We start from the raw sequence: 11,416 nt of genomic DNA, 5'->3' as shown, positions 1-11,416 counted from the left end.
GTTTGTGGTTCCTCCTTTCAACAATTAAATCCTTGTGTGTTGCTTCCCCAGGAAGTCAGAGCAATTGGACACCTATGTGGACACCTGCATTGTTAAAAGGATGGGAAAACCTCTTCCTTGGAGATCTTAGCCTAAAAATTGATGGTTGAAAGATTTCATATAGAACATACAACAAAAACCTCAAGATAAGTAGCTGGAAGCTTCCTACACTTATGCAAAAATGCCATATTTTACAAGTGAAAAACAGGCCTTGGCATTTTCCAATCATAAGGTCAGGCAGTCAGAAGCTAGGCACAGATCTGGTTTTAAAAGTATTCCCTAATTTTGAATAAATCTGTAAACAAAATGGACTGGACCAAATTCCTGCTAGCCACAACTAAGAGAAGTCTGCTAAATTACATCAACGGGAAAACAATTTGACGTATCTTGTTTATAAAAAGTTGTACAAATATGACAAATGAATCATGAGGAAATAATTCCAGAAAGAATGCATCATCATCATCCAAAATATGTTCTAGAAGACATAAGGGTAGCTGGAGAAATACTTGCATCATGGGGAAAAAACTAAATGAGGATTAAATTCTGCTCATTTAGCCCTGCTGCTCCTACTTATTTCTCTAGTCCATTTGTTGTGGACAGTAAAAAAAATCAGCTTACCAATCTGAGAGGACCAAATTCACCTCATCCGTCTGTTAACAACTAAAAATCAAGCATTAATTAAAGATACTAGTGAAGCCTTGGGTTTACTATACTGCGGTGCTGCTCTATGGTTTCTGACGGCTGCATCACCTGTCAGTTCTTAGATTCCAAGGCTGAGGTGGATGAGTTTGAAAGCTGTCCACAAAGAGAAGCCAGAACCAGAGAGCTCTCCCTTCTCTAGGCCCTGCTGGGTGTCACTGGTGGATACATACAGTTTTTCTATAGATTGAGGCATATCTGGTCCAAAGCTTTGCTCCCTCTCTCTATAGGTCAGGGCCAGCCTGTTCTAACTTGTCAGGCAGATCTTAAGACTGTTCTGAGCACCATTCCAGTACAGCATTTCAGATGGATGTCAGTGGTTGCAGACTGTGTGCTGGGCGTGTGAATTCCTTTAAGTTTTTGCAGGCCAGGAACAGTTATCTTAGCTCTACTATTTTTGTCTAACTATACCTAGAAAAGAGACATTACACGATATTTCACTTCCTACCCTAGAGCAAACTATCTGGTGCTGTGTCTGGGTACAAGGCAAACAGGATTCCTCACATTTCTGTTTTAAATCAAGCCAGCTTGGGGCATAACTTTTTTTTTGCTTGGGTGCAATGCAAACAAATACATTTTTACCAATTGGTTTTCTTACTGAACAGCTATTCCTGGTGACCCTAGCTTCCTGCCCATGTGGAGGCAAAGTAGCTAATCCTGCTAGTGGGTACAGTCTGACTTTCTTTTGTCAGATCACCTTTTGCTCAGTGTGGCAGTCAGAACCACTACTACACCTGAGGGGAACCTCCACTCATCCTCTACCTGAGCCACTGAAAACTGCCCCCCCCGAACATCAGGAAGAAGAATATATAGTATTCACTGAGTGTGTATTTCACTGAGTTTACTTTTTCTGTTATTTTTTTTTTTTTTTTTTTGGTGGTGGTGGTTGTTATTTTAAAAAGAACGAATTGTTTATGTGCTTAAATATGAGATTGTAATTGCACACTGCTCTAGCTTACAACTTGTTAGCAGTAATGATTATTTGTTTAATGAGGGCTGGATGTAGATACTAGACTGAATATATAATCTTCTGTTCTTCAACTGTGAACCACAGCAGATGGTTTCAGTCTATGCAGATTAAGAGCAAAGTAACACATTTTGTATTTCCAGAATAAATAGGAATATCTTAACACCAATTACAGATCATGCAAAATGGGAAAGACAGCATTGAAAGTGCTGAACAGCTACTGATTTGAGAGATTTTGAGATTATAAATATTACATTTGGCACCTTAGAATCATCCATACCACAAATGGGTGAAAAACTGAGTGAGAAAAGAATGAATCTATAGTAGGACTGGGATTTGGCTTCCCTTCCCTTTACACCATTCTTCCACCTGAGCCTTTACAGCAATTTCCAAAATTTCCAAAATTTTTTTTTTTCAAGGACCTAAATACAGAATTAGAACTATTTTTGTTTCTGGGGTAGTTTCTCTGAATAAAGTCCTTCTTACCTCTTATCTTTTTTCTCAGGAGGTTAAATCTAAATATGAAACAAGAGAGGACAGAAGTACATATGGGACAGATGGGGTAGCACAGGGAAGTGACACAACAGTATGTATCAGCATGGCTGGTATCTGTTCCAGCAGTCTTAACTGTTACTTTTTTTTTTTTTTTTTTTTTTTTTTTTTAAGATCAGTGCAAAGAACCATAACAAAGAATTGAAATGTTGTTTTAGATATTCATACATATAGGAAATTTCTCCTCAGCACAAAGAAACATGAAGGTATTCATCTGAAAATGAAATGAGTGCATAATGCAGACTGGCATCCTAGTGTAACAAGAGAATTAAAATATACACAAGGGATTGAAAGTATCCTGGCAGATCAGCAGTACCTGATGAGCTGATTTTCCATAGAACCACAGCCCTGTCTGCACAAGAATTACACACAAGGCTAACCCATTGGTTCCCATCTGTTTGGCTTTGATGTGTACCTCACCATCCTTCAGCTGAGATGGCTGAATTTGCAGGAAATATGAGATGGCAATTTAAAGCCAAGCAATCTCTTGTTGAGAACGTTGTCCTCTACATGAGGACAACATTCAGGATGAAAAGAGCATTCTTCTATGCCTGCAGTGGAGACAGGCATTTCTGCTGATGCGTAGGTCAAGGTGTGTCCCTGCCTACCACTGGGGAGTATCAGTAGCAGCACAGTGCAGATTGGACCGTGGATTTCATCAGGCAGGGTCTATGTGATAATATGGTACCTGGTGTGTTTGTGGGTCCCATAGTTCCCGTTGTCATTCAGTTTCTGGATGTGCAGTTGAATCATAACAGTTATGGGGATTGAATAGGAGAAATTTAGATGTTACTAACAGCTAGTAACATTTAGGGGAAAGGGACATATAGAACATATAGGGAAAGAAACCTTGAATATGAAGATAAGTCATTGAAATGGGTAAGTCAGCTGCATACAAAAATGCATGAATGGACAGTGTTTTGCTTTATGTTTTGTTCACAACAAGGGTTGTTTTCTGAGGTTTTGGCCACAAATAGTGCTTGAAGTTTTTCCACCTCAGCTCTCAGGAATTAACATTTTGATTCAGGGGCTAGAAATTTCTTCTTGTTGTTGAGGCTGACATTGGGATCAGGATTTACCCAGTACCCTTGTTACCAGCAAGAAGTAAGAAATGTATCTCCTCTCCTTGGCCATATGTGGAAGCTGGCCCACAATAGGGTTATACCATCTCCACGCCCAAACAGCTGTTCATCTTTTGCTTAATGTGCAGAAAAGTGTTCTTGTATAGCAAGATTGCTTTGACTCATTTATCTGGCTATAGTGTTAATTTCAATGCTGTTTTCCCTGATATCATCTGTGTGTTGCAAGGAGAATCACACTCTGATTGCCTGTCAACAAGATATCACTCATTGGCAATTTACTGCATCTCTAATGTGATCTTCTGACTTCCTAAAATACTGAAAAGTTTTCCCTAGGATGGGATCAACACTGCCATTGTACAACTCATGCTTGATAGCTTTATGAATCAGGAAGTACTTATAAGGCTTCATAAGGGAAGCTATCTCTTGAAATAAACAGTTACTATTTTACTGTTGATATTTCTTTGTCCATCTCTAGAGCTAAGAATCTAGATCTTGATTCTTACAGAAAATTATCAAATTGATGTTAGAACCTTGCTTCTACATCATTTTGAGAGACAAAATTCTATCTCAATGAATGAATGACTAAAAGGATGTGACAACTGACAAGGCTCATTATTCAAACATTTTATTTCCAGAACCATTAAACAAATAAATAGATAAATAAATTAAAGGATATGACAATGGAGAAGGTCTAGTACTCGAATATCTTTCCAGAAGCATCTACCTATGACCTCTCAACTTATGAAATTGTATCTATGCTCCTGTCCCCACTGCTTGCCATGGGTCTGGCACTAGGGTGGCATCAGCATGGCTGCTGCCAGCATGACCATTTTAAGGGATGAGGTAAGGAGGGCCCAAAGATCCTGCTGCTCTGATCCTTGTAGGAGCAGGGGAAGGTCCTGCTCTGGTGGGCCAGTGGTAAAACTGGGTACCATGTAAGGTGGAGGAGCAGAAGTGACACCTGAGGTCTGGCTGTTGCTTGGTGGAAGCAGGAAGAGGGACTCTGAGTCTGGTACATTGTTCTTTTTTTTCTGTCCCACTGTGGTGATATTGAGTCACACGACACCATTGGTGGTGAAAGAATGGCACAGGCTCTGGCATAGTCATCCTGTTGTCACCCAGGCTTAGTAATGGATCTTGGAAAGGTGTGAGCCTGCAGGGGACACAGCCATGAGAGGCTTTCATGCAGTAAGCAGAATCTGTGCACCAGGACACTCAGGTGCACAACAGGACAGCCATTTGTTTCAGCACGGGTATCGACGTGTGGAAACAGCTGGATCTAGTGATACACAGAGGTGCCAAATTAGCCTGTCTGTTCCCAGCAGACTTAATTACCTTCAAAGATTTGAATATAAGACCAATGTAATTCCTGTGCTTGTAATTATTATCCATAGAGTTGTGTAGGTAGCTCTGAGAAGATGTACATGCTTTGATTTGCATTATATGAAATAGATACCTTCCATAGGGACGCACTTGGACGCAATAGAAGGCTGATATGACACGGTGATAGCAAGATCTGTGCTAACAGAAGCACTAAGTCCTGGAAGGACCATCCAAGGCAAAAGGAGAAATGAAAAAGATATTCTGCTCTTCCAAAATGAGAACTATGCAAAAGCAAATTATAAAACCAAAAACCCAAACAAACGAAAGATAAAAATGGCAAATACTATTGAAATACAGTGTAACTGCTTGAATAAACAGGATAATAAACAAAGATGGCAGAAACTTATTTGTGCCCTAGGTTACCTTTCAGGGTGAGAATCATCTGTTTTTAGACTAGATACTAACACATTAGAAAGTCAGTGACCTAAAAGTCTGGGCAAAGTAAAAATATCCCTACAGAGCGCATAATAATAACTGCATAATAATAATTTGACTAGGAGTCAGATTCTGCTGGTAGAATTTTGCTGCCTCTAGGGGAGAAATGAAGATGTTGTCTCCTTTCATGCACATGCTCATTGTGTTAGGTTTATTTTGTTATGAGGTTGGTTTTTTTTGTAACCTCAACCCCAAGAGGTTTAATGCATTTTAATTTCTTTTAAGTAGGTCATTGGTTTCCTTTTTTTTGCATTGCCCTCATTCTAAGTCAATTTGTAGTCCAAATCTTTAGTTAGTCTCTTTAGAAGAAAACAAATAAAAAAAAGCACTGCTGAAACTGAAAATCTACTTTAACAATTCTATTATACTCCACTTTAGCCTTACTCTCTCAAAACTCACCAGGATGTTTTCAAGTTCTTGCCTTTCCTTCTGCTAGTCCTTCACAGATAAGGATTCAAGGAGGGAAGCATCTCAGAAAGATGGAAGTTGCATGTTGTAGAATGGATTTCTTTCTTGCAGAGTACAGCAAGGCAAAGCACCCTGTTACTGAAGATGTCACCATTTTGGTCATACATGATTTTTGTGGGAAAAAAAAACAAAAAACCCAAACCTGAAATACACAGGCTCGCAGGAGCTTACAAGAAAACAGCCCCAGACTCTATCCCATTATGTCCTTCCTGCTTTTATCTCCACTGAAAATTATAGCTGCCTTCCTTGCTCCCGAGAAGACCTGAAGAACTTGCTTATAAAACTACCCACAAAATGACAAAAAAAAATAAAAATAAAAATAAAAATTGTCCAGCATGAGGCAGGGAGAGACTGCTGTGAGGCAGTGACAAGAATTACAATACATTCAGGTAGTAACTGTGAACGTGGGGGCTCATTTCTGCTTGACTAAAAGGCAGAGAGAGTGTATTCATAATTTATTTTTCTTGGGATGCTACGGGCTGCAATTTCACTTGCATTTGCTTAGCGCTCTAATCCCAGTTTATGAATCAAGGGTCATGCCACTGTGACTTCTATGTTACCTGGAGCTTGTGGAAGCAAACAGAACACTCAAGCTCCCATTTGTGTCAGCACAAGATGTGAGATTCACAGGCATTGTGGGAAAAGACATAAATAAATAATAAATGAGCTAAATAATGAAGACTGGCTGTACCTAATTACAGTTCTAGCTGTCCTTTTGAATAAAGAAAGTTCAAAGCTGATGCTGAAAGATGTGGATCCCTTTTCCGACTGGTGTTTGCACTTCACAGATGATTAACATGAGAAAGTCAGGAGATGCCAATGGAAGTCAAACCAGTTTTTCATAGTTGTAGAGAAAAGCAGTGTCTCTTAGAACAGTTTACTTATTTACACTTCACAGCGTTCTTCAGTTTAAATTAACCTGAATACAGAAGCAATGGAAAATGTAGAATTGAATTGCGTAGACTATTTGGAGGTTGTTATTCCTTACAGCTTTTGCATGTTCTACACATAAGAGAAACTCAGACAAATACAGGAGGTCATGTTCTTAGCTTGGGTGTTTAAGTATCTAATATAGTGTGTGAACACATTCACCTCCTCATCCCTTTCTATTAATCGTTTAATTGGGAATAATTTGTTCCTAGTGCCCTTTCCATGCCGCAGCCAGGGGCTTATGAATGCCTGATCTCTGGGAACAGAGTTTCTCTCCGACTAGAATAAAAGCATGGTGCATGGACACAGCTCACAGACCAGCAGATTTCTCTGCATTGCCCAGTACCTCATATTTTCCTGTCTGTAAAATAACGATAATAATTCCTAATCGTGTTTGAAAAAATAATTTTTTGAAAGCAAAGTCTTAGTTATATATCAAGTATGATTATTTCATTCCCAGGACAAATAACTACTTGAGCACATTTATATGATTATAATGTTATATGTAATATATGTTACATATTTCTAACTAATATGAGTAGTGGAAATGAAGGTATAAAGTTCAGAGATTCTTTTAAAACTTAAACAACATTTCCACTTTGATACATAGTATAAAATACACTTCCACAGAAAAGTAAAGTTTAAACAGCTGCAGCATATTGAAACAACTGCCCTTGCAATTTGCAGAAAGTATTAATGTAATTGACAGACATAAATGATGGCACAAAGCCTTTGAGCAAATACTAACAGCATTAAGTTATCTTTCATCATCACTTAATCTGCTGGTTGAAGAGTGTTTCAAATTACACTGTGGACTTGCCCAAGAGACCTTAGTAACACTAAAACTACATATAGGAACATATGTATTGTGTAGGCAATTTGTATGTCGTGCAGTGTGCCATTAAAAGCACATCTTAAAATAAAATAAAACATACTGCATGTCATTGCTAATCCTATGAAATGCCGCCTGTATTATGAAGGAAGCCCACTTTGAATTTAAGTACAGATATTATTACTTTTAAATATATCTTAGACTTTATGATATAAAACGAAGTAAATGGCTGCACCATGTATCAGTGTTTCACTGAGTTCATGGCCTCACGGCTAGTGCAAATCTTCCTTGCTCATGCAGAGGGTATTGTATAAAGGATGCAAGCCTTTTACCCACATTAGGTACACAATATTTCTTGACCTTATTTTCATTGTTTTTCTCCACTGTTCACTGGTATTGATACCATTTACTCTGTGTGAACTGTAAAGAGAGAGTTTGCCATCTGTAGCACACAAGCCATGGAAGCAAAGTGATCACGAACAAAAGAACTGAAACATGTCAATGGGCCATGAAAGCTCATATCTTACAAACCAATGAGCGGGTCCTCAGATAAGGAAAATCACTTTAGTTTCTTCTTCTCCAGTGGAACTGTATCACTTTCCACCAGCACAGATATGGCCGGTTATCTGTGGCAGTGTTGTGCCCCTTCTTCAGAAGTGTTTTTTCAGATGCTGTAAGATGCACTACACCTTCCAGGTTCTTATGGTATAGTGAGTGCCATTCTGGACAGCCTCCCTCTACAGCATTAATCTCTGGTGCTCACTTCCAATGTGGTTCTCAATAGTTGTTCAGTGCTGTGGTTAAGCCACTGCATTTGCTGTAGAGTCGTTTCTTTCTTTCTTGTTCTACAATACTTCCCATTTTCTTTCCATTCTCAGTCCTTCCACAGCTGCTTCTCTAACAAAAAATGCTTTGCTGAGTCACCTCCATGAAGGAAACCTTCCCACAACCCATATAGTCATCTTTTGTTGGAAGAGCTCCTTATAATAAATAATAATAATAATTTAATAAACAGATATTCTGATATTTACAGTTCTGAGGCGTATTAAATGGGCAGGCTGCTCATTGTTTGCCTTGCTTCTATTTTGCTTTGGAAATGGGCCTTAGATCGTATTCTGTAGTACATGTGAATTATTAATGAATCAAATCTAAACTATCGCAAGGACAGCAAAATTATTTTCATCCAAAGCACTGTTGGATATACAAGCCAGGTTTTTGCAGAGTGTTGAAATGCGAGGCTTGCAATGGAGAGTGGTTGTTTTCCAGTGCTTTTCAGTCTCCACTACTGAATGTGATCTCTTCTGTTTGCCTCCAAGTTTTCACACTTTCTAAAATAGAACACTGTACTGGTTAAATATATACCTACTAGTGTATGGTGCTGAAGTTTTAGAAAGATCTTAATAGCCTTTTCTTTTCCCATGTTTCTTCCTTTCTCCCTCCCTCCCTTCCTTCCTTCCTTCCTGCCTGCCTTCCTGCCTTCCTTCTTTCCTTCCTGCCTTTTTTTTTCCCACAGTTGACAGTGGAATTGAAGAGTTGATTGAAGTTTTTTTAATGTGGTTAGAAGTCTGTGATACCATTTGATGGTATTTATGTTCTATCCAATAACCTGTTTTCAGGAGAATCTCTTCAAATGGCTTGTTAACATTAACAATCTCCACACTGCAAGTTGCTTACTGTTAATATTATTTAATACTGGACCATTTATCATAAAATAGTTAAAATTTAATGTTTTCAAGGAAGATTGGTCAATACTATTTGCACTGCTATGGCTGGAAGTACTGCTTTTGAGTGCCAGAAATTATACAGCAAACACCTATACTTGAATAATGGTTTGAAGATTAATTAAAGCTGATTTGTTTATTTTTGTATTGCAAGACGCAGAGTAGTATAATAGTCATTAAATGTCCCTACTATGCCTCCATTTGAAACAAAAGCCTAACAGCAATGATTTGGCATAACGCATACACTAATAAAGAAATTCGATGACATGACAAATAATTATTTGACTGCAAGAATAATTATCTAGTCTATATTTGCAGCAAATGATAGCATTCTCCATCTTTTCCGTAACAGCGCATGCAATTGGAGCTTGTGAGGCCGCAGGATGCACACCTGCTGATTTTCCAGACCCTTATCAGAACAGTAAACACAGGGAGTTTTTTTCCCTTCGTGCAGCTTCTCTTATTAACAGGTCATACTGGAAAAGGAGTTGTCTAGCATAGCTGTGGTCCACAGAAGACCTTCATGGGTATTGCTGCCCATGTGAGTAGTTACACGTGCGTGCTTTGTGATGATGCATTAGGGACTGAGTGGACAGTGCTTGGCACTTCACTTCAGTGAGCAGAAGACAGAATGCACACAGCCAGAGGGCAAGTCTGCAGATGCTGGACTCCCCTTCAAGGTCATGCTGTTTCTCATTTATTTTTTTAGTATTGCCATCTGATAAATAGACTGAGTTTAAACTATAAATGCTTCCAGATGCATTTGTTTCTATTCTACTGACGCACTCTTGAAGTCCAGCTGACTTAACGCATGCTGGGTTAACTCTGCTAATTAATAAATGACTGTGATCATGTATTTACAATTTATATTGTACAAGTAAATGTTTATAAATTTATCTGCACAGGAACAGTCCCTGGTTCTAATTATACACAGCCTTCGCTATTCTTAGACCGTATGCCTAGGGCAGATTCTCAACAGGATCTAAAAATTTGGCTTAGCAACAGAATCTGTAATCTGTTCCTGAACATTGCTGCACCGTGATACTTGCTCTATTTCAGCCTGTTTTTGCAGTGTTTTAAGACTTCAACTCAGAGTAAAAGATGAGCAGAGAAATGAGGTTTAAAGCTGACCGAGTAATTAGTGAAAACAAATCAACAAAAATATGAACTACCAGCAGTAGTACTTACATTACAAATGTTGGTAGCAGCTCTTAGCTTTGAGGAAGTGAAGGAGCAGTAAGACAACCACTGATTACAGTAAACCCAAATGTAAAAGGAGGTAATCTCACCAGACAGTACTGCATCTTAGTTGCTTTGTGCAAATGGAAAGTATTCTGTTAAATTACATTAACAGTTGCCAAATATATACATGTATATGTTTATGCCTGTACGTCTGGGTCTTTTAGCAGTACAAATCCATAATGTAATGATTAAACTATTTCAATAAAACTCATTCTATTCTAGTGTAGCTTATCTTGCCTTTCTGAATGCTTATGTGAGTTAAAAAGGGTCATCCTACAGAAATAAGCACATGAAAGAAAGTTCATTAGCATTTTACATGAAGGAAAACGTCATAAAGAACAAATAGAGAATGCTTGATACTCATGTTGTCAACTAGAGATTACAATATTTGCCACAATAAAATATAGGTAGATAGATTTTCACTGGGCAACATACGAGGTAGTGAATTTAATAAGACTGTATCACTGAGCACTACAGTACAGGACAGAGTGAAGAGTGCAGGGGAGTTTCCTCCCCAAAGGGAAGGAGGGTATAGAATCATAGAATCATCTAAGCTGGAAAACAAAGATTACCAAGCCCAAGTGCCAACCTACCCTATAGAGTCCCAACACTAAACCACGTCCCTTAGTGCCATGTCTACATGTCTCTTAAATACCTCCAAGGATGGGGACTCCACCACTTAGTTTGTATTAAATTAGAAGGCTCTGCCACTTTATCTACTAGAAAGCTTTCATGTTTTCATTAGTAAGTAAAAATAATTCTTACATTTCAAATAAAATCTAAATGTTTTTCTTTTTTGAAAGTGACCCAGACGATGTTGTTTCAGTACCATCTGTCCTTAGTCATTTCCTCTGAGGTCAGTGTTTCATTCTCTCCAGGGACAGAATTCTCCAGCCAGACTGCATCTCCCATGACAGGCCATATTTCCCCGGCACCTTGGCTGGAGTCTTTACAAGATTAACAATTTGGGGGAGGGAGGAAAGATGGTGGAATCAATCTTTTCATTTTCCAGCTCAAGGTATTCATAAGTGATGTAAGCACATGCCATCTAATATGATCACTTGAT

The sequence above is a fragment of the Meleagris gallopavo genome, chromosome 3 (genome assembly GCF_905368555.1).
Source record: "Meleagris gallopavo chromosome 3, MGAL_WU_HG_1.1, whole genome shotgun sequence".
In the NCBI taxonomy this organism is placed as follows: Eukaryota; Metazoa; Chordata; class Aves; order Galliformes; family Phasianidae; genus Meleagris; species Meleagris gallopavo.
Note: the sequence above shows the minus strand (reverse complement) of the source record.